We start from the raw sequence: 24,738 nt of genomic DNA on the forward strand, positions 1-24,738 counted from the left end.
CCTGGACAGAGCTCTAATAGATGAGTTCCCTGCATCTGTAATGATTCTGCCCTTTTTCATTTTTGTTGTGTTAAAATGCGAGAGGCCACTAGTAATGTTACCAAAAAAATAGATTGGGGCAGGGGTGGGCGGTTTGTGGGCGCGAATGAGACAACCTGGAATTGCGTGCACTGCATTTGAGGGGAAAGTAGCAGGCGTTTCACCGTGGCTGTCCCCCTCACCACATCTTGCAATGCTGAATACTCCACTTACAGGATAATATAGGGAGGCTTTTCATAAGATGTAACTGTCTTTTTTTTCAAAACCTTTATTTTATTTTGCTTGACACCGCATAGAGGGGTGCGTAGGGGGTAAATACATCAACTTTTACAAAGATCATACAAAAAAACCATGTACTTGCAGTAATAGACATCTTCATGACACAATCATATCAGTGAGATGTAACTGTCTTGTTATCACAAAGCGCAGCTCGACATTTCATGAACTGTAACGAGTCGTTAATGGCTTCAGTCGAAGCCTCGTATTTTAATGACAAGTTAAAGTTTATGGAATGCTGAGCTTCGTTCCGTTGTGGGTATAGATTAATGACTGTTTATTATTCTGAGAGAAAGCTTTACATCAGCGGCTTCCTCAGAGGCAGCCTCGCGTTTTAATGCAAAGCTTTCTCTCAGAATGAACAGTGTTTTTATCTATTACAGCAACGTGCTCGCGCGGTGCTCTGCTGCTTATGTCTGTGAGAGCTGGAAGAGGGGCCACTGCTCAGGCGTAATACAGCCAATCAGCGATGAGCCGAAGACAGCCGAAGACCAGGGGATACCGGATCGGTATGGGATACCAAATATTACAGAACACCGCCATCCACCACCTTATCCAGTGGTGGAAATGAGAACAATTTGGTGGGGAGGGGTCCCACAAGGGCCGGGGTGAGAGCGGAGGTGAAGGGGCGGTGCCCAAAGAGGCGGGGTTTCGGGGCAGAGCTGGCAGTTGACCTCCGATCAAAGGAAATGTCCAAAATAATAGTTTTAAACGGCGCAATTTCTTTAATGCTGCTGCTTTTGCAAACTATATATCAATTCCACTTCCATGGCACTGGTGATGTTACTTCACTATGTTAATAATAGTTTTGACCAGTGTTGCTGAGTAAATATTCTTTAACATGTACAATTTGCATGCCATTTTATAAACACCCACCCCCCCTCCCTTGGGTACTATTTAAACAGGGTTAGAAAAGGAATGAATTGCCATTTACAACTCTGGGCCACTTTTTCATTGGTGCACGAGACAATTTTATGGACCAGTCCGACCGTCACATGTACATGGGAGCATACCCTATCAGCCATCTGTGCACCTAAACTACCAACAGCAATGTTAGTCTACACTGTGATCTTAGCTCATACAGAGCAGTATTTTAAGCAGACTGTGAAAGAATCGTTAAGAGCAATTACTCTAGCTAATGGTGAAAAAGCAGATAGTCTGTGGGGAAACCATGTTTTATTTTATTATTTGATTTAATAGTGTGAACAATTTTTTTTACAAAAATAAGCAATTCAAGTTCTCCAGTGCATTTGCTTTGTTATGAAGTTCATTAGCTATGTAGTCGCGTCTTTACTCTCTCATCAGCTTAAACGAACAAGTGAATATTTCTTTATCGGTCAGATCCTTTTGTCACTTATGCGACCAAGCCAATCATTTTGAAGAAACCCACCACTGCGATGACCCAGTTCGTTTTTTCACCGCTTATTTAGCGGGCCCACCATTCCTTTTCATTATAAACATATACGTATTTAAGCAGGTGGACTAGCCATGTGGATCTTTCTTTTGAGAGGCCTGTACAGGATGGGAGATGCCTTCTTGTCTCGATTTGATTATCTTGGGTGCAGAAGCGGCATTTGTTTGAGTCCACCAGTTGCCTGATCGCTAAGATCTCGTTTGTGCTGATTAAGTTCAGGTGAATTCTCATGAAACTTGCTCTTAGAGCTTGTCTGTGATTTTCACGAGGTATGGTATAATCTTTACTTTTTTTGGATTATATGGCAGATCCTTTGTCAGGCTGCATTCAGAGTCTCTAGGATCTTTTTATTGACTTTCCCAGGATTGGCGAGGAGGTCTGAACTTCCGATTTTTTTAAAAAAAAGTCCTTCAATAAGCTCCTGTTCTTTGATCTCCATTTTGTGAGCATTTGGTTTTCATCGTTCAACATTGCTCTGTTGATTATCTCCAGAATTGATTTTGCAGCCAGTTGAATGATCTTCCTGTATAGCATCAGACTGCTTCTTTCGACAGTTGCTTTCAGGGAGGACAAACTCTGTTCACGTCGAATCCACACCATAGGAGTCGACTGTGGCAATGACAGCACTTGGCGCCAAAAGAGTCCCTCAAGCTTAATCCATATGGAGTCTGGAAGTGATGGCATTGCTTGAGCTCCAAAAACTATACTTGGGATCACCTTTGATCTAAAGAATTTCAGGATTGGCTTTAATGAGAAACGTCCAAACATTCGGCTCATGATTTTTGTTTGGACTATTAAGGTTCTCATCTTTGCTCGTAGATGGTCTTGCATTGGTGTTTCAGCTCTCCTGTTCAGTATTATCCCCAAGTATTTGAAACTGGTGACGTTTTCCAGCCTGTTACCCCCGTGAACAGTTTGAGACTGTGGTGTGTTTTTTTTGTTTTTGTTTTTTTTTCTCTAAACATTATCTTCTTTTTTTGTTTCGTTGAGTTCCAAGTTGTTGTCTCTGAGGTAGACCTTCAAGTTATCCATCTGTCTTTGTAACCCGACAGGGGATTGGTCAAGCAGTATTATGTCGTCCGCATAGAGGATTCTTGGGATTTTTGGGAAGGCTCGAATGAATTCCTGGGAGTCCCTATAGTCAGCGATGTAAGAGTTGCTTAAAGCTGACGCTAGAGGGCATCCATGCTTCACCCCAGGCGCTGTTACGATCTTATCTGATAACAGGACAGCTTTGTTTAGTGTTACTCTCATTGAGGTCTGTGAGTACAAGCCCGGATAGGCTGTAAAATTGAGCTTGGGCACCTTCGATGGATCAGTTTTTGCCACAAGATTTCTCTATTCACAATGTCGAAAGCTTGCACCAAGTCCACGAAGATTAGACCTAATCGTGTTTTGGCTTGAAGTGCTTTTGCCTTCAGAACACTTATTAGAAGAATGTTTGCTGAAGTTCCCAGTCCACGAACGAAGCCCGCCTGTAGTGGATCATAATTATCAGAGGCAAATGTCCACTCTGGGAAGCCCTCCAGAGCTAAGGAACCAAACATTTTGCCGATGGTATCCAGTAGAACGATTGGGCGATATTTCCTTTGATCATTCTGGTCTCCTTTTTTTTTATTTAAAAGATTGGCACTACGATGGCATTTTTCCATGTTGAGGGAATTGCACTGCAGTCTACGCAGTGCTGAAATATCTCACTTATCAGGGATGCCCAGGCTTCCGGGTGCTGTTTCAGGTTATAATTAGTTAACCCATCTGGGACCGGTGCTCAAGAGTATTTCATTTTCTGATCTTGTCTTCTTGTCACTGGCGATGTTCCAGCGCACTTTAACAGATGGCGTGTCAAGGGGGCATTTGTTTCCCAATGATTTATATAACTCCTTGTGTGAAATCCAAGCTTGTTCAGCCACGTTGTTATCAAGTGTTGTTGATTCATTTGCACCTGGCTCAATCAGGGTCCAGAAGACCCTGGAGTTTTTGCCACTCGGAATGCGCAGCATTGCTTCCGAGTCTGCTTGGTATAAATTTACTCTTTGCTGCCGTATCCAGGCTTTGTAGGTTTTGTTTTTCCTCTTTTGCTTTAGTTATCAATAACTAAAGTGGCTCCAGTTTCCCTACCCTAGCAGCCACGCATTGGAACGCCCTGCCTCCTCACCTAAGACTCATTGAGTCCCACCTAGCCTTTCGTAAGGCTATCAAAACCAGACTCTTTGTATGATTTAAATCTGTATCCTCCACTGCCTATATGCCTGCCAAATTGTAACTAAGAGCCTCTGGCACCCGTATGTAATGTTAAATATGTGTATCCTCTGTAACTAAGAGCCTCTGGCACCCGTATTAATCTTAAATCTGTGTATCCTCTGTAACAGTGCCTTGATGCCTTTTGGGCTACAAGTGCGCTTAACAAATGCAAAATAAATAAATAAATAAATAATGGATTTTTTGTTTTTTTTCACCAAGCGTTTGCCTTGTCTTACCATTCGCCTTTTAGGTACTAAGTTTGTTGTTCACGTGGAGCTTTGGTTTTAAGGTGTCAGAGCTCTGCAGTTTGTTAACTTTGTGTACTTTGAGGAAGGGCTGATAGGCAAGAACATCTATGCCTCTTTATCCCCACTGTCCTTTGCTTGGTGATAGTCAGATGTCAAGGAGACATTTTCTTTTAGTCTAAGGCGTGTATTCCCCTTACAAGGTTCCAGGTTATTAAACATGCTTTCCCTGTTCGGGTGTGTGACTTTCCAGTGGGTTGCTGGGTTATGGTCGCTGTTTAAGGTTCTCACGACTTCAAAGTCTTCAATTTGCTCCAGCAATTTTCGTGAGACATGTGTGATCTATCATGAGACCCACTCCTTTTCCTTCCCATGTCGGTACTGATGGTATTTGGTTGTTTTTTATTTTGTGGAGGTTATCCAGATCGTATGCATCCATTAGCAGATTCCATTTTCTGCCCCTAAGATATAAATGCACTCTGGAATGAAGGTGTGCCTCCTTTGCCCCCTCTGTTACGCACACTGCTTTTAAGTCACTCGAAATTTTTGTGTGATCGATTTTTGTGGGTGGCGTTGGCTTCTTCAAGGGTGTTTTCTATGGCGTGTAAGTATTTGTCGGCATCAGTTCTGGCCGGGTTCTAGTAAGTGTTGATTAGGAGAATCTTTTCAAATTTAGTTGGATTTTCTTGGGGCTCTTGTCTATTCCACAAAACTAAGACTGCTTGAATTAGTTCTGTGGCTTGAAGGGTAGAATCTAGCGTTAACCCGCTTCCTGCTCTTACGGCGGTTAGGAGCCTGGAAATGGGCCTACCAACCTCCCCCTTAATGTCAGGAATGGCACTCTGTCAAGAGTGGCACAGGGTACCCAGGTAGATTTTGGGTGGCTGTGCCGAAGTAAGGTAGCAAATAAGCACACACAGCAGGGAGTTAAACAAGAAAGAAGAGTAGGAAACTGTAGCTGTGAGCCAAAAGGGGCAAAAGATACAAAGGTACAAACACATTGGATTCCCTCTTGGGGTGTATGCTGAAATGGGAAAGAGTGTTCCACGAACCTTAGGAAACTCCAGCCTTCTGCACAGATTACTATAACAGAGGCCCACGCTGTATGCTCATGGCTGGGAACAACAGCAGTGGGTGTCTGTAACACTGAAAACGCGACAAGGGAAGGGGCAGAGGTTACCTGCCGGAAACCAACAGGCAAGCTCTGTACAAAGGGATTACATAAGACACATGAGAAGACAAGAACAGATATATCCAGCGAAAAGGAAGTCAATGAGCAATCTAGCAGAAGGAAATGAAGGAAAGGCAGTTAGATTGAAGTAGATAACCAAAGGTGGAGTACAGAGGACTCAAGGAAGAGAACAAGGGAGCAGCAGTCAGGAAAACAGAAGGGCTGCAAAGTAGGAAGCAGGTCTGCAGTCAAGAGCGGGACTAGGTGCAGGCAAACTGTAGTGGACTGCGGAGGACTGTACTAGGCTGCAAGGCAGGGAGTCCAGAAGAAACAGGACAGAGAGAGATTAGTAGGAGGTGAAAGACAGGGAGCCGCGAGGTAGGGAGCCCAGAGGAGCAGAGCTGTAGGCAGCTAAGAGTAAACAGGCTGTACTGCAGAGGAGTGTAGCAAGCCGCAAGGCAGGGAGTCCAGAGGACACGGGGTGTAGGCAGCGGAGGGAGCAGGCTGCAAGGAAGGAGCCCAGAGGACAAGGGCTGTAGGCAGCGAAGAGGTGCAGGCTGCAAGGTAGGGAGCCCAGAGGACAAGGGCTGTAGGCAGCGAAGAGGTGCAGGCTGCAAGGTAGGGAGCCCAGAGGACAAGGGCTTGGAGACAGCAGAGGGTTCCAGGCTGTAGGGCAGGGAGCCCAGAGGACAAGGACTGTAGGCAGCCGGAGTGAGGCAGGCTGCAGGGCAGGAAGCCCAGAGGACAAGGACTGTAGGCAGCCGGAGTGAGGCAGGCTGCAAGGCAGGAAGCCCAGAGGACAAGGGCTGTAGGTAGAAGGCAGCGGAGCGTGATCGGCTGCAAGGCAGGGAGCCCGGAAAGGGCACTGGATCAAAACAGGATAAAGCAGCAACAGGAACAGCATACAAAGTAGCGGGTCAAGGCAAACAGGAGCGGGGAGATCTCAAGATGCAAGACCATGTGCTCCTGCAGGCAGCTGCTTATATACAGCCCTGCGCTGTTCTGAGGCAGGCTAATTGACAGCACCTGGGGCAGCACACCTGATGACAATCTGCCTCCTCCCTCTCTGGTCCTGAGCAGGTGGAAGCAGCACTGGCCGCTAGGGCTTCTGGGGATTGTGGTCCCAATAACGATGAATGAGAATAGCCAGGAATTGAGGACTGTAGCCAGGTGCATTATGGTAAATGTAGTTAATTGAATAAAATAAGAAAGAACCAAAGTTGAGCAAATGGAAATAAAAGACCAAGCCGTGAAAAGGAGTTGTTCAAGGAGTATTAGGAGGATAAATGAGTACCAAGTAGTCCATGATGGTTGCCAATGCGTGTGCCAGCGGCGTGGGCATGACACTTAATTGCTGGTGAGAGTTCCAGGTCATATCCATCGAGGTAAGGCTTTGTAGTTAACCATGTCTCTTGGAGACAGACCATATCAGTTGCCCAGGTTAACATCCAAGATCGTAGTTAGATGTCCGAAACCTCGGGTATTCCATGAGCACATTGAGTTTTTCCTTGGTGCAACTCTTCTTCTGACTTCCCCCAGGTCAAACCCCGAAACTTCCCTGCATTTCGATGTTGGTGGCTAGAAGAATTTATAGTTTTTCTGGACTCTTGATGTCCAAATGCTCTGCTTTGGGGGCAGTTGTTGCTCATTTTCCTCTCTATGCCTGTGCTAGTGGTTTCTCGGAATCTCATGCTCTTTGTTTGCCACTTTCTTTTCTTTGTTTCTCCCGAAGGTAAGGCCTTGTGGGAATCACTTTTTAGCTTTTTCGGAAAGTCTGCTGTCTCGCCTTGTTTGGATGAAGATTTTGGATGAAGATTCATTAAGGTTCCGTTCATATGATGGACGGCATTCACAATTTCGAAGATACCCTCTCCGACTGTGGTTAGGTGTCCTTATGTAGGTTCTTGTGCATCTATAGTCTATGTCCTTCAATTTTGTATTACTTGGGCTTTCTTGGTGAGCTTTTCTGCCCATGTATCTTTCTCTCTCTTGATTCATATCAAACTTTTGTCTCTTTGGTTCGTGAATCTCCTTAATTTCATAACCCATCCTTTTGAAGTCCCCTATAGAGTTTCTGAAGAGGCTCCTTACGTTAGTTACTTCAATATGGAGATAGGAGAACTCTTTATTATCTTCCTCCCTTGGTTCAACAATCGGGATGTCCCCTGAGTGCAGTCTTTTCAGGCTTGCAGTTTGTTCGCAAAGTTGTATAACCTTCCTTCAGTTGGGTACTACATTATTTGTTCTGTTGGTGATCCATTCAAGTCTAACACAACATCCTGAGCCACTACCCCGTAACCTGTTCCCTTTGTGCTTTCTTTATTCCCTCAATACCATTACATCCTTTGCTATTCCTAGCCCATTTTGTCCAAAAATCCTGTAGGATGCCTTAGGCCCTACATTTGAATCCCGCAATGGTTTTCGCAAAGGCTTTTGCCGGGCGAATGGCTCAAAAGGCCCTATATCTCTTGCAATGGTCCCATTCTCCCTTGGTTTCTTTGTGCAGGTTCCATCTCTTGTGACTTCAGATCTGGGATAATGCCTTCCGATAGATACGCTGATCTACCCTTGGCTTGGGTTAGTGCCAGTACTTCCTTTTGGGTGCAGGCTGATGTGGCCACTTCGGAGCTCTGTTCAGAGGAATCTCATACTGGTGTTTGAATTGAACTTGTAGTTGTAACTAGTTCTGAATGTCTGGTGTTCTCCTGATTTTTGGCTTCAATATAACGCTCCAGATGGGTTAGTTTTGAATGCATGGATGACATTATTGCCGAGTTGTCTTTTAAGGGCTTCATTCATAGACTCGTATAGTTTACAAAAAGGGGCTAGCGCAATTGTTACCGTTGACATAATGGACATTAAGTCGACTTTTTTTGGAAGGGGTATCTCGTGAAACTGGAGTTGCAATTTCGCGGAGCTGTCTCCTCAGGGGAGTCCTCTCCAAGGTCAACCCATGCTGAAGGGTTAATTCAAGTTATTTTTTTGTATTTTTGTATTTATTTTTTTATGGGGATCTAGCTTTCTGTGATTCTTCTTTTTCAGCCACGTGTGGAGATGCCATCCTGTTTTGAGTCCCCTCATTTATCGGTGTAATTCCAAGCTCTTGCCTTGGAAGGCTACTTTCGTTAGACGATGCAGGTATTGTCTGGTTGACTTTTCTCTAAGCCAACCTCGGTTCGCTGGTCCAGACATTTAGGCCTTGGGCAGGCGGCCGTTTCGACGATGGGGTATCCGTTGTTTCAGCCGTTTCATTTGTCATCTCTGGAATACGATTCTGTAGAATGTCCTCACTTAATTGGCCATCGGACCGTCCTTTTTCTTGCCTGAAATAATCCCATTTTATCAATGTTGGCGTTTTGGGCATGTCTTCCCCGGCCCTTAGCGCTTGTTTTCTGTCGTTGCAACGGGCCTGTAGGGTAAGCTTGTCTGCTGAGCTTACTTGTAATGTGTCCCGGGCACTGACACCTGCTGACGTGACAGGCTTCCGACCCTGCCAGCATTTTGGCGTCTGTTAGTTCAACAGGAAGCCTCTCCCCAATTGACTTTTGTTGCAAAAAAATGTTTCAATGTGCTAGATAGCACTGATTTTTGCTGTAGAGAGAGAAGACGAGGTTTCGTTAACGCTTTTGGGCGCAAACGCGTGTGTACTCGGGGTCTCTGAGTCTTTTCTTCTGATTTGTAGCCCTTGTAGCCTGCTGTAAAAATTTGCCCCCACCCTGGCTGTTTTTTTTTGTTTATTTTTGTTTTCAGCACTTGCTTTATCCCTCAGGGGCCCGTCTTCTCTCAGCAAGCATCTTCGGTAGGGAGGGTTGAGGTAGTGGCTTGCGTAGATCTCACATTTTTTGGCTTTTTGCCACCTTAGGCGTTCGCAAGATGTCCAAGCCTACTTCCCGGGATTGTGTGGTCCTTTGTCTTCAGATGCTAATTGGGCTAATGAGTGTCCTTCTTCCATGTTATCCGCACAATACCCCCATGCATTATTCCTTGTCAGCGTATCTGGAGGAGTTGTTAAATCCTCTCTGACCACAATATCGTGGACTTCGATATTTACTTTCATGTTTGTTTTCTTAACCGCAAGCGAGCAGCAGGTAGGAGGGGCTGGGGGAGAGCTGCTTCCTGACCTTAGAGCGTCAGCCGTGGGCTTACCCCGGGGGTGACGGTGTTTATAGCAATGGAAACAATATCTCCAGCTTCAGATAGTCTTTGAGTTGCTTTCTTTATATTTATGTGGGCACGCTGGCTGCGTTGCCTCAGCGGTCTGTTTTTTGTTTATCACTCCCCGCCTCCAGTGTGTCACACACTAGGTTCTCCCGGGAGATGCAGCTCTTACCTTCAATCTTCTCGCTGCCCCTCTTCCTGATAGGAGTTGCCATTTGCTGCTTGAAGTTGCTGGGGCACAATTCTTTCTCCATAATCCTATGGCGCCTGCTGTGCAGACTTCAGTTTTCGTCCATTGGCGCTGACAGCCATGGACTGCAACAGACTGCGTCCGTCTCAGTGTCCACAACACTGTTTAATGCGCTTCCTCTGGATGAATGGAGCGTAGAAAGACTGCAAACCAAAAGGAACGTCTGACTGCAACAGACTGCGTCCCACTAAACATCCACACTACGCCATAAGCAACGTTTTCTTTTACTTGAACCACACCCGGCAGCTCACCTCTGAAAGCAGTTGGGTGGCTGCATCATGTGGGATAGTTTAAATGATAATGGGGGTATTTATTCATGCAATGTTTGTCGGATGCACGTATCCGACAAACATTGCATGAATAAATGAACAATCCGGGTTCATGTATCCGACAAACATTGCATAAATAAACCGTGTCATGGCTGAGGACTTTAACTTCCTCTGGTGACCCCGTGCACCCTGCACAGGGTCATTAGAGCAAGTTACAGTTTGCTTTTCCTGCAGCTGTGACCTGTATCAAAGTCCTGCTGTGTGCACGTAGGGGGGCGGAGCCATCAGAGTGCTCATGGTGGCAATGAGCTGCTCCGCCCCCTACTCTGTGCCGCCTCCTTTCTTTTCTTTATTTCTTTTTTTTTCAAAGTAACCCAGCGCAGAGCATGGGTTTGGGGTTTGCGGTGGCTGACTCTGGCCAGATCCGGCTACACACCTGGTGCGGGATCTCAGATCCGGCGAGAGTCGGCCCAATGACTAGCGCTGCCGTTATCTGCGCAACGCTGCTTTCACTGTTAAAACAGCAATGGGCACACTACGACCGCATGCAGTTCCCTTGGTATGATTTCTGTAACTTTACTGCCTTTACGAGGTGAGGGGTTCTGAATATTGCAGGGAGATGTGCCTGACTTTACCGCTCAGTGCTGCCAGGCAGTGCATTGACCAACCTCCCCACCCCCCAAATATTTCTTTCTCTCTGTATAGGACAGACTTTTTACCTGCGTTGTCTCACTGACTAGCTGCCTGCCCGTTGCTTTGCTAGTATACACTGAAAATGCAAACGCCTATGTAGTCTTGCGAGCAAGATAACCATGAGTAATTAGCCCTAATAGCCATACTGTCTATCTGTGGGGCGTGTGATCCAGGACAGCAAGAAAAGAGAAAACACATGCTCTGTCAGTGCAATGTGATGGGGGCTCGGGGGAATAAAAGCAGCCTGGACGTGCACTTTCCTGCATTTGGATCGCGTGTCCATGCTGCGTTGTTGCTTCCTGCTGGTGCCGCCAGCGTCTTATTGCCTGGTAAGGGATGCCACTTCTCAGCTCAGACCTCCGCACCACAGTTGGAGGGAGCGCCGGGAAGCAAGCATTTCAGGCCTTTGTCGGTCCCTCGGCTTCCCTCTCTCCGTTTGGACCCACGAAGACTAACGCGTGGGGAAAGGTGAGCAGGGGGGCCGGATCACTGCAATGCTGGTTCCCCCTGCGCTCCTCTCCCTCTGTGCCCCCACCTTGCTTGGCCATGGGGGAAGAGGCGAGCAGCGACGGAAGCATGCATTTCCAGTGTTGTATGATAGCCAGCTCCCCCACAGCAGATTGCTGGTCTCTCCAGCAATCTGCTGTGGGGGAGCCAGATATCATACAATACCGGTCCCCCTACTTTGGCTGTCCCTCTGCCTCGTCAACCCTCTGGTCCATGGGACGGCGCTGGCCGGGTCCGAGATCCGGCATCAGATGTCTGGCCAGATCTCGGGACCCGGCCTACCTCAGCCATGACCAGGCTTTACCAAGCTCCCAGCTTTGCAGAGGGAAGCTGGGGGCTCAGTGACCTAATCTAAACAGTGCTCCTTTCCCCAGCCGTCACTCGCGCATTTCCTGGCTCTATTTGCTCATCCCGTTTGATTTTTTCTGTCCTGAAAGAGACACCACGGAAATCGATGGGCCATGAATATCACTGTGGTGGGGAGAGGGGTGGTCAATGTTTAAAGCAGGCATTCTACATGTTTGACACATTATTGTTCAAATGTGCGTTTTACACATTCAAAGGAAAAAAGTAATTTCCAAACTCGAACGCTGCTGAAACTTGCGTTCACTAGTTTTCTTTGAGATGTGTTTTTTTTTTTCAATACAATTTGTGTGCCCCTTGCTTTATGTTTTATCACAGTTTATATTTATAAAGGTGTTATGTTTACAAATAAATGCTTCCGTTGTGCTGACAGCAGTTATTAGGAAATTAAACTGGGTTCATGGGTGCCAAACGGAGGCAGAAATACCCCAACCCATCCCTTGGCCAAACACATTGTATAGCACTTCCTTTTTTATAAGTAATTGCAAAAAGTCATTTGATTAACACGTTTTGCATATTTTTATTGTTTTGGTTAAATTCAACCTTAAACAGTGTCTCCGCAATGGTCTGCTGAGCTACCCCAGGAGCCATCTACTATAGAGCTAGTCTATGCATCCCTTGATGTACTAAAATCACTGCATTACCAACAGTGCTTTGGGTGCACCACTGCCATAGAAGTGATTTAAAGTGGAATTCCTGTATATCATCCGGCTGTGGGTGCCAGGCCTTCGCCTGCATGTGGCACCATATGTTGCGGAGAAGCCAGGGGCCCTCATGTCTGGCATGGCAGCTCCGGCAGTCTGCTGCTACGCCAGCGCTGTCACCTAACTGCAGTATAAGCTACATGGCTATGTCGTATTCTATGTAAGATATGTAGATGAATGATTGGAATGCCAGCAGGCTGGACTTCTCAACTGTTAAGGGTAAAATATAACAAGCTGATGCTCTTTCTCTCGCTCGCTCTATTATTATCGCTCTACAGTCTCTGTGACTGAGTACAAGTCACGTTTTCAGGTATGTGTTCTGGCTGCTCTCTCTGCCAGCTGGGGTGGACTGGCCTATTGCGAACTTTGGAGATTTCCTGGTTGGACCCTGCACTCTAGGTCCCTTTTGTGTGCGGGGGAGGATGTGTGCCAACTGGCAGAATGTAGTGCGCAAATATTGGTATGGTCAATCTGGTACATCTATCATTTTTTTTATTTTACTTTTTCAATTGCGGGAACACAAATTGGTTCAATCATCCCATCTTGGACAGCAAAGTCCCCAGCAGCAATGGCACCATGAAAAATCCTGACATCTGTATTAGGACTTGCCGACAGTAAGAATGTCTTTTTTTAAAAACTACTGCATTTTGCTGTGGGTGATGGTGGGGTAATTTTAAAGGTGTAGTAGGAGTCACAATCAGGGATTTCAAACCAATTTTTGAGGCTGTTCCTTATGTTCAGTTTGGGGGCGGTACTGAAAGTTCACGTTTCATGTGGGAGTTGCATTTACAGTGCACTGTGTACTCTCTCCTGGTTTCCCAGTGTTACGTCCTGCTTACTAGTTGATGCCTAACACCCAAGAGCTGGTTTTAAGTGTTAGGCAGAATCATATGCAGTACCCTTTGGGAACACCACACAAAATTAAGACTACGTGTAAGTACAATTTCACCTTTGGTACAAGCCTGTACTACACAGAAAAGTGGTAGCGATGGCTGAGCAGCCAGACTTATCTCAAGAGTAAAGTGAGCAGTATCAGAAGTTACACGAAGGACAGCAATTACTATGGTTCAAACCAACACTGATTCAAGGTTTCTGAGTAAAATAATATGCATTGATTTACACCATCAGTTATAAAACAGTTCACTGTTATAAAGCAGCAGAAAATCACAATCTTAATACACTACAACACCCAATCAATTCTGGACAAGTTAAGCTCAAAAATGGTGTCAGCAAAATGGCACTCCAGCAATTTAAAAGGGGAGGAAAGACAAGGTTATTCAAAATCAACAACACCAACAAGTGATAGGCATGGCAATCTAGAAAAGGCTTACTACAACTAGGGTTCAAGTCAATAGGCCTGGGCCAATGTTAATGGTTCAGAGTCTTTGCAGAGTATCACACAGTTCAGAGTAGTTTGCGGTTAAGTCTTTGCCAAGAGTTCAAAACGAAGTTGGGTCGGAGGAAAAGTTATTCAAAAGAGTAGAGAAGGACAAGCCTTCGGAGAGGCGAAAGATTTCAAACACGTCGGAACCCACAACCAGATTTGAACAGTACCTTAAATGAAGAAGAATGCTGTAGCTGAGACAGTTGTTCCTGGCACTTCCTGCAGGCTCATGGTTCCTGAAGTGACTGTCATGGTGACAAGGAGGAAGACTGGAGGGTCCTGCACTGCCCAGGGAAGAAGCCAGCAGCAGAGCAAAGCATCGAATAAAAGGTGCGCTCCTTAAAACCCAAACAGGTTCCGTTCCTCTTGGCTATCCGGTTCACTGCAGCGATGCACAGCAAATTCGAACAGGAGAGGGAGGCCGGCATTTGGTGTTTGGCAAGCTGGTTGGTCCCACCAAGTTCCAGGGAAGAGGATTCCTTGCAGATCTTCTCTGTTGTCAGAGTTTTGGCCGATTCTGACCTGCAGCAGAGCTTCACCGGGATGTCCAGTAGTTGCAGCAGTCATCTTCCTTCAGCTCCTCGTTCGTTCTCTCGTTCCAGTGGCGACTCTGCCTTCCAATCCCATAGACCTGCTTTTAAGCAGTTTTCCCTGATTAACACAGCCTGGCTGTCAATCACACAGCAGGGTGGATGTCCTGGCAGGACAGTCACCTAGCCAATCAAGCAAGAGTGCGACTTGGGTCTTCAAGGAGACCCTGTGCAGGGAGCCCTCAAACCCATCCCTCACATCCTGTCCACCCAGACACTCGGGCGCCTAAGGAGGGCTTCTGTGCAGAAGCCCGCCGAAGGACGGCAAACAAAGGAACCAAACCTGGTTTGGCGCGCAGAGAAAGACCTTTACAAAAAGAAATGGCAAATAAACCCGACCGGAACCAAATAAAAATCAATGGGGTCCAGCGGGTTTAGGTTTGAGGCTACCACCATAGCCTCTAACTGTACCAAGGCTGTTTTCATAGCTCGCGGTAGGATAAAAATGTTGGCTACCACTGCCACCAGCCAAGAACGGCAAACGAAATATTGTTCCATGAGAAACAGACATAAAGGGATAACTATTAACCCTTCCAGTACCCTATTGGAAGATAGGTTTTACTGGGTCTGTAAATTTAAAAAGACAAGTAAAGTCAATGGCAACTTTACATGTTCTGGGAGACAGTACTCAGTCCCAGAAAATAAGTGGGAAGTCTAAAAAGACAACCCTGTGTCACTGCACTAAAGGTGCTGTGTGACACGCAGTAAAAAGATGATGCCTATGGAGTAGGTGAGACTCCATAGTCCATGAGCAAAAAATGTACAACACACAGCAAAAACCCATGTAAGAGTGGGGAAAAAAGGCTCACACTCTTACCAGGTGAAAAAATAAATCCTAGAAATCCAGCAAAGCTGCTGAGGGACTCATCAAGAAAGGAAATTAGCCATTCTGGAGAATTCTCCCTAACATTAACCCCTGCTCATTTTGGAGTCGCCGGTAGACATGTATCCTTGACTGTTTTTATTGCAGCAACATTGCTCCAAGTGTCGGTGTGTCAACCTAACCACCTGTGTCCCAGCAAGAAAAATCCAGTGAAGCACTTGACCCAGTCATGCAGGCAAGTAAGGATTTATTTTCCCTGTGTAACATTGGTTGAGTAGAAGTGCTGAAGGTTTATATTGGCCCTGTGCAGCCAGGTATGGTTTTCGCCGCCAATCTGTGGCTTAGTCCAGTGTTAGGCAGAATTGCATGCAGTACCCTCTGGGACCACCACATACAATTAGGACTATAGGTGTAAGCAAAACCAAACTTTGGTATAAGTCTGTACTACAGTTTTTGGTAGCCGGACTGAGCAGTCGGGCTTATCTCAAGAGGGAATGTGAGCTGGAAGGGCTGTTACACCGAGGTCTACAATCACAAGTATTCAAATAGACACTCTCGGTAACACTTATTAATTTATTACACAATCCTTTATAAAGCATTCACTAAAAGGAGGCAAGTTATATCACACATATATACTACAGTACTGATTTCTTAAGCAGTTGAGCTCCCCTGAAGTAAGGGCAAAATAGCAGTAAAGTAGGAGTAAAAAGGCATAAGTTAATCCAACGAATATCGCAGTGATTCTGAAACCTGGCACATAGTTCACAAGAGGAGTAAATTCAATACAATAGGTTAGGCCAAAGTCAATGGGCTAATGTCTTGTATAGGATAAAACGGTTCTGGTTATTAAACGGTAAAGTCTTCGCCAAAGTTCTCAGAAGTAGTTTGTGGAAGAAAGTATGCTGGGTCACAAGATGATCGGGCCTGAAAGTTGCCAACGTTATATGCACTTTTGCAATGAGAGGTAAGTTCTCTCGAGTTTTCACAGTACCTTCCAATGAAGAAAGATGCAACTGAAGACTTCTGTCCCTGGCATTTCCTGCAGATCTTGCTGTTCCTGAGCCTCAGTCGTGGGCACAAGAGGGAGGATGTCTGGGGACTCCTGCACTGCACGGCGACTGGTCACAAAGCTGGCAGACTTGGCAAATCTTCAGTTCCAGTAGCTTTCCTTCAAGCACACAAGCTGGTGTCTTTCTCCCTGGTTAATCCTAACCAGCTCCGAGAATAGTATCCAGGTGGCTTACGAGTTGATTGGTCCTACCAACTCAAAGGAAGAAGTCGTCCTTGAAGGGGTTTGTTTCTCTGTCGAGCTGAACTGGGTGTTTTGGACCTGCAGCAGGGCTTCACCGGGCAAACAAATGGTCCAGGAGTTGCAGCAGCCGTCCTCTTCCAGCTCGTCTTTGCTTCTTTTGTTCCAGTGGTCGACTCTGCCTTCCAAGCCAAGAGACTCTCCTTTTATTCAGTTCTCTCCTGTTCATTCCTGTCACTCGCCCAGCGGGTTGGCTGTCCTTGCCAGACAGTCAGCCAGCCAATCACGCCGGAGTGCATTTGGGTCTCCTAGGAGACTAAGCACAGGGAGTTTCGGGCACCTCCCTCACTTCCTGCCCACCCCAGACACTCAGGCGCCAGAGGCGGTCTTCAGTCCTGAAGCCTGCCAAAGGCGTAGGAACAAAGGGACCAAAACTGGTTTGGCGAGCAGAGACACATTCTAGAAGGACCTGTCCAAAAGAAACGGCGAAAAAAGAAGACCGAGACCTGTTTAAACAAAGGAGGCTCAAACGCCATCTTGAAAAACATGGCTCCCGCGATTTTTAGCTGCCGGTCGTGGACAGGAAAAATCATGGTAGTTTGTTGTAAAACCACTGCCGCCAGTCATTTCGATAGGAAAGGGTAGCATTTGACTGCTACATGAGTTTCTAGACAGAGGAGTACTAGGTTACCCCTCCAGTACTCTATTGGAAGGCAGTGTGTACTGGGTCTAGGAATTTAAAGACTAGCAAAGTCAATTTAACTTTATTTACTCTGGGGAACGGTAGTTTATCCCAGAAAAGGTATTTAGACCTTGGGACATCCTGAAAGGCTTCCTTCCCTGTGTCACTGCACTGAGGGTGCTGTGACACAAAAATGAAAAGATGCTTCTGGAGTTTAGGCTCCATAATCAAAGAACACAAGAATGAAACGCACATCAAAATACATGAGTGAGAAAGGCTCATACACTCCCCAGGTAAAACCAATCCAGCAAAGTGGGTTAAAAGCAAGTGTTGGTAATAGCTCCACATATATTGTGGACACACTGCGTGATCCCTGGGAAACTTTGCCTGTGCGCAATATGGGCAATGGACTCTCAGAGGTGCTGACTTCTGTTGTAAAGATTGTGCATAAGGCTCATACACTCCCCAGGTAAAACCAATCCAGCAAAGTGGGTTAAAAGCAAGTGTTGGTAATAGCTCCACATATATTGTGGACACACTGCGTGATCCCTGGGAAACTTTGCCTGTGCGCAATATGGGCAATGGACTCTCAGAGGTGCTGACTTCTGTTGTAAAGATTGTGCATTCTGCACAAGAGCCTGCCTGTTTGCCACATTATGTGCAGAAATGGGAGCAGAAGATGCTTTGTTTCACACGGAGGTCAGGTTGCTCTCCAGGGGGAAAGGTTTAAAATTGTGTTTAGGAACTCGGGGAACAAAGTGAGACGCTTTCTCCTGGGTTTAGACCAGACAGAAGAGCCTCTGTGTGATTCACACTGGCTTGTACTGTTAGCTTACTATGACGACCTCTTTGAAAAGCTACATTTTCTAGACCACTCCCTGCATGGCACAGAAAAGAAACCACATCAATGGCTATGAACGCAAACATGTCAGCATTCAAGAAGAAGTTGGAGCTTTTGAGGAGGAGGAGGGTTAATGTCTGCATTCCGAATGAGTTTCCATTATTAGCAGATGCTCTTGAGGAGGCGGAGTATGATCTTTTCATGTGTTGCTGAACTAATGGGAAACCATCTCATAACCACTCTCAAGAGTACTTTCCAGAGGACTATTGTACCATCAATGACTGTGTGGTTCAGCCTTTCCTAGCAGGCGTAGGGGCCCGCCCACCTCCCAATACACCTCCAGGAGGAACTAATGGAACTTCAAAGTGGCTGCCTACTGGAGAGCCAATTCAAAAAATTGTCCTTGGGTGGATTTTGGCAAAATGCAGTTTCCTACTCTATCCAAATGCACAGGCAATGTACTGTTACCTTTCAGCACCTCGTACCTTTGCAAGATTGGATTTTCAACACTTGCAGCACTAAATATCGGTCAAAGCTGGAAGAAACTGTGGTTGTCTGTTGCAAAAATGTAACCCAATAGTGATGGCTGGCTGCTGAAAGGCAGGCCCACCCTTCACACTAGTTCTCCAGTATGCCACTGTCCAACTTGCACGTGATTGCATTGATAGTAATGAAGTTGTTGTACTTGAGTATGTCCTACGTTACAGTATGCAATAAATATCCAACTACTTTTAGTCAAAGTCCCCTGTAGCAAAACATTCTGAATGCTGCGTTTACAAATATTGGCCCTCTAATTAGTTATTGCAAGCAATGATTTGAAAGAATGTTTGGCACCCACACCTCCATTTGGAACCATTCTACACCAGATAAACATTTTGGAGTCCATGTGTATAGAGGGGCTCAAGCCAGGTACCTTTTTCTTATGGATGGCTCGGGGGTCAAAAAAGTTTAGACCACTGCCTGTAGAGCCTGAATAGTGACTATCTTGTTATCAAGAATGTTTTTTTTTTAAAGGCCAAAAAACCTAATTGCTATCTTGCTGGCACCGCTATATGTTAACATACATTTTGATTGCTAGTTTGGATGAGCACTTATCCTCCCTGGTCCCTAGGGGACAGTGCACATGTGGGCTTAAATGGCAGAAGCTTAATGTATTAAACCTTTGCAACATCCCTAGTTGCTTTAAAGTGGTCCATTATCCACGTGCTTGCTGTGCCCTTGTGTGCGACGTTGCTATGTGTCTGGTAAGGTGCATATGCAACTCGTACACATGACCGCACCTTCAGTGGGTATGATCAAAATCATTGCAGTGCTTTACTGTGAAGGAAAGAGTTGCACGGACCCAGCGATATTCAAGATTTGACTCTGTCGTCTGCTTAAGAACATTGCAGTGTCCCATAGCCCCTGTGAGAATGTCTATTGCAGTGGTCTCCCAACAGTCGATCGCGAGCTACGAATAGCTCGCCAGAGCCTTTGAAGTAGCTCACGCTTGAGTTTCAGGAAAAAAAAGAATGATGCCAGGAAGTGCTCTGACCAATCACAGGCCTGCAATTCTCTATAGCATATAGATTGCACCATGTGATTGGCCAGAGCACGTTCCTTGCTGAGAGCTGTGGTCCTATTGGACACAGTGGTTTCTTTGTGCTACTCAGTTTGCCCGGGCTTTTTTCTTTAAAAAGCACCATGGCGCCTTACATCATTTTTGGATCTTGTTTTGGAGGTGGCTGGGGCTTGGATTGCAGGAGCGAGCTGACAGTGGCATTCCAGGAAAACGTGTCTTGCTGAGGTAAATTGGGTCGGGTGTATGGTGGAAGTTAATCATTTATTTTGTCTTTTTCTGCCGAGCCACTGCAGCCCCTGTGCGCACAGCTGTTGCGTGTTGCTGTCAGAGGGTCGGGCAACTCGGCAGAACCAAGCCTGGGGTGAAATGGAGACATTCAGCTGTGCTGCTTAATGTCTCCACTTCACCCTGGGCCCATTTGCAATCATGTGAGCTACATTTAGGTGACAGGGCTCTGGCGAGCTAGCCCCCTCGGGACTTCCTTGCCAGAGCCCTGCCGTTTCTAATAGTAACTCATATGACTGGAAGTAAACCCAGGGTGAAGCGGAGACATTGAGCATGATAGCTGCGTGCCTCCGTTTCGACGCTGGGCTCATTTTCAGTCATGCAAGCTATTTTTAGAAGGCAGGGCTCTGGCGGGCAAGCTCCCTCATGACTGCCTCGCCAGAGCCCTGCCATTACTATCAGTAGCTGCTGCCTTGTTGGTCACAGGATCTTCTTTTGGTGGATCACCCTCTGAAGAGCATCTCGCGTTTGGTGTGCAGTAGGCCACTGGAACGTGAATGAGATGTGCAGGACACTATTCCACTCAGCAGTGGAAATGGGGAAAAATGGAAAGGGGGAATCCCACAAGGGCCAGTGTGGGGGTGGAGTTAGCATTTGAACTCCACTCAAAGGAAATGTTCAAAATAGAAGTTTTAAAATGGGGCAACTTCTTTCATGCTGCTTCTTTCCAAACTCCACGCTGCATCAGTTCCACTTTAAATCACTTTCCTGGCTGGCGTGCACCCAAAATACAGTTGGTAATACAGCGATTTTGAGTACATTAAGGGATCCATAGACGCGCTCTACAGTAGAAGGTTACCAGGGTAGCTCAGCAGGTTGAGAGACTGTTGCTGAGATGTTAAATATTAAACAACTGCTTGTTAATCGTATGACTTTTGCAATTCCTATAAAATGTGTTTGGCCAGGGCATGGTTTGGGCTGGTCACGGGCTTATATTCAGAGCAGAGGTTGGGGGGATTTCTGCCCCTGTAGTGAATATCAAAGGTTGACACCCATGAACCCACAGTTTAATTTCCTAATAACTGCTGTCAGCACAACAGAAGCATTTATATGTGATTAAGCAGTTTGTCAAGCATATAACATCTTTATAAATGACTGACTTGGCATAGGTGCTTGCCACAAAGTTAATATTTTTCGGAATTGCGAATGTGCTAAAATGGCATTGGTTTTTATTTTTTGACTAAGCACAATTTTGTGTGCTCAATTATTTTTAAAACCATAATAACACATTGAAATCCCCCTCAGATTACATTGCACGTGCAGTCCCAAAGGAAACGTACAAACAAAACGACACTTGTTGAAATCATGGATCCAGAAGTAGGCGGATCATCCAACAAAAGGCAGAAGACGTATAATTTTCATCAAGAGTGGGAGACCGATTTCTTTTTCGCAAGCGTAAAAGGGAAGTGTGTGTTTTATTTGCAGTGGGAAAGAGTAATGTCGAGAGGTTTTTTGGGTCAATGCATACAAATTATGAAAAGAACTTTCATAAAGGAAGCCGTCTGCGATCCCAAAAAGTAGCTGAACTAAAACCTGCCCTGCAGATGCAACAATCATTTTTTACCCAACCAGCAAAGAAAGCAAATGCTGCAACAGAGGCATCCTTCGAAGTTGCACATTATTTGGCAAAACACGAATGCACTTTTACAAATGGTGCAGCTGTGAAAGGTGCGATGGCTCTTGTGTTTAAAAACTGCCCTGAAATTATGTCTGCCATTTCAGATGTGCAGTTAGGTGCAAACGCAATGGCAAGGAGGGTATCTGCACTATCAGCCAATGTGATGGGGCAATTGGAAAAAGATTTGAGCATATGCAATTTTTTTTTTCTCCATTCAGTGTGATGAATCAGTTGATGCAAGTGATACTGATCAGCTGACACTGTTTGCTCGAATGGTGTTTGAAGACTTCACCAGCAAAGAGGAACTCTTGACCTTGTTGCCTCTGAAATCCACAACCAGAGGTGTTGATATCTACAATGAGGTCAAGAATTATTTTGTCAAAACAAAAATTCCATTGAACAAGTTGGTGGCAATAACAACTGATGGTGCACCAGGGCGTCATTCTGTTTTTGTTGCGTGCTGTAAAGCAGACCCTGATTTCCCCCCATTATTGCACTGCCACTGCATCATCCACGAGCAGGCAATTTGTGCCAAAGTGATGGGGTTTGATGACGTAATGGCCCCTGTTGTGCGATTATGAATTAAATTTGTGCAAAGGCCAAATCTGCCGCACATGGTGATCTGTTGCTACACATGGAAATCTGATGGCTTAGCAGGGGGGAAATACTACGTCGCTTTCTTTCACTTTTGCCAGAAATCATAGACTTCATGAGATCAAGAAATGAAGACATCGGCCAATTATGCGGCATTTCTTGGCTACTTGATTTGGCATTTCTGGCAGATGTCACTGAGAAAGGAAATACCCTGAACTGTGAACTACAAGTAAATGGTAAAACCATTGCTGACATAAGTGCAGTAAAGACGTTTAAGTCCAAACTTAACCTTTTCAGTGAACAAGTGGAGAAAAGGAAAATGCATCATTTCCCTTCTGTAATGCAAATGCTGACAGAGCATACAGCTAGTCCTGAACTCCTGAACATAGACAAATACAGCAGTCTCCTGAGCAGGTTTAAGGAAGAGTTCAGTGACCGGTTCAGGGATTTCGAAAGGATTGAACCATGTGTGATGTTCGTCGCAAACCCCTTCATGGAAGTCAATGTTTGAACTTACAGTACAAATGAGTGAGCTGTTTTACGCTGAACAGTTTTGCTATGGAACTGGAGATTGTCAGCCTGCACGGGGACATTCAGTTGAAAAGCAGACAATCTCACATCAATTTCTGGAGCCTTGTTGATTACAAGGAGTACAGTAACATTTGCACAGCAGCATTAAAAGTGACTTCTCTGTTTGGTTCCACCTATCTCTGAATCTGCATTTTCAGATATGAACTTCATCAAATTGAAATTTCGAACACGCCTGACCGATGAGCATCTTAGTGACTCCATTAGAGTTGCTGTATCAGGTTATACACCAGACTACAGAGCACTGTTGGATGGCATGCAGTGTCAACCTTCACACTGAATGTCCCAATCATTTTCCTACATTGTGAAAGTCTTTTTATGAGAACTTCTAATAAATAAGAATGCAATAATTAGATTTCTTAACATAATCGTGAAGGGATATGTTATTCCTTATATTTATAAAGGGAAAATTACAGCTAAAAAAGTACAAGTTCCAATGTTTATGAACAACCCCAACCCCTGATATAGCCTGCAAGTAGCTCTTGCTGTTGGCCCTCTACTGAAAGTAGCTCACGCCAACATAAAGGTTGGAGACCCCTGGTCTATTGTATATAGAGGGCACAATGCTTGTAATTTTCAATAAGTTACCCAGACAGCTGCATGCCAGTGCACAGATACCCGCCGGCATAGATTTCTCTTGTGTGGGGACTGTTGATGTGTGGCTTGTGGGAAGCGTGTGTGACTTTCGCAGCATTTTTAATATTGCTTAATTCTGAAGCAGTATGCCAAGTGGCAAAGTTTTGTTTGGCTAGCATGAAGGCTGGATATGTTTTGAAGTGTGTGGCAGACTGTTTGAGCCACTGTGTGGTACGGGGTGTGCTGCACACACTGCCAGGTGTAGTTTCAGGCTGGGGATGGTTGTAATGCCCTGATGAATGAGTTCTTCGATTCCTCCTTCTGGTGGCACAGGGTGCTTTGGGCTTAGATTTGTTGTTGTGATTCTACGCACAGAGAATGGTTGCAAATATTGGCCATCCAAACTCTCATGAAGAAGGGAGAGAAAAGACTCTTCTAACCAACAGTGGACAGGTTCCACCCCCCCCATCTATTTATTTCTCTTAATGCTTGCAACCTGATCATTGCTTTCACTTAAGCCATTGACCACCAGCCAACAAAAAAAAGTGGCATGTCCTGCAACTGAATTTGCATTAAAGGAGAGTCTCAACGCCCCCCCACCCCCTTTCAAGCTCAGGAATATTGTTGAGATTTGTATAATGTAAAGTGTACATGGCAGGTACTCTGTGAAGTTCAAGGTCAAAGCACCCCTAAAGAGGTTCTGTAAAGCTACCCCCCATAAAAAGCAAACTGTCCGGCATTCAAAGACTCATTTTATATTGTAATGCTTTTGAATATTTTTTCACTGCTGGAAGTTACGGATGCTATACCCATGAGGTAGAGCTTTTTTTATTTTAAAGAACACACCGATGGCTTGTTTACCCCCGTTTTCCATTGCCTTTTTGGTTCACAGTAGGGCTAGTTGTGCCAGCCTTTATGTGCAGGGGACTGTGTTCTAATCCCCCCCCCATGCCCCCCCCTGATGACTCCTGCTCTACTCAATCTACATTTAGTTTGTTCAACACTTTGGGGATTGGGGAAATCGCTACATGATTTAATATCTACAAATGTAAGTTTCAGGGACTCGGTATTACTGCATGTTCTAGTTATACTTGTGTCAAATTCTCTATATAGGTTGATGAGGTTCCCGGAGGGATTTTATTGCCCCTTCAATGCCGTTTGTTTTTTTTCCAATCACTTGACCTCAGCAGTTAATTGAAGATAGTTTGCCTGTAAACCTTATTGAATGCTTGCTAGGGATAGTGATCCATGTCATTCATTTTGAAAATATCTTTTTTGATCATTGTTTATTATGATCTGGGGTGAATGCTTTTTATGTTTTTTCTTCTTCTCTAATGATGGGACCAGTTCATTCTCATTAGATGATGTTGAGCTATTTTCATGCTTGTCTGGATTTTTAAGCAGCCTTGTGTATCAGAGGACTGGTGCGGTAGCGGGAGTTTTCTGACCTGGGCATGAAAGAGTGCTGTTAATTGCTTTGCTATTTGAAAGCGGGAGGTCACTTTATTCCCTTAAGGCAGTGGTCATCAAGCCTTTCTATGCTGACCCCTTCCAGCCCCCTTTTGAGTAAAATAATTTCTGCCCCCCAGGGGCCGGGGGGTGGGGTTTAGGTGGGAG

At 45.4% G+C, this 24,738-nt stretch overlaps 1 long non-coding RNA gene across 4 annotated transcripts in view; it reads left to right on the forward strand.

Moving 5' to 3' along the window:
- The window catches only part of LOC138570001 (uncharacterized), a 96,961-nt gene that overhangs the window by 69,927 nt on the left and 2,296 nt on the right, over positions 1-24,738 (forward strand). Inside the window, exon 1 of one of the 4 annotated variants that reach the window (XR_011303375.1) lies at positions 773-824. The exons of 2 other annotated variants lie outside the window; for them this stretch is intronic. This is a non-coding gene — a long non-coding RNA (uncharacterized lncRNA). Of the gene's footprint in view, positions 1-772; positions 825-19,573; positions 19,686-24,738 lie in introns of those variants that run through there. One more of the 4 variants, XR_011303377.1, reaches the window with a different exon arrangement.

The sequence above is a fragment of the Ambystoma mexicanum genome, chromosome 1p (genome assembly GCF_040938575.1).
Source record: "Ambystoma mexicanum isolate Mex_15411 chromosome 1p, UKY_AmexF1_1, whole genome shotgun sequence".
Lineage (NCBI taxonomy): Eukaryota > Metazoa > Chordata > Amphibia > Caudata > Ambystomatidae > Ambystoma > Ambystoma mexicanum.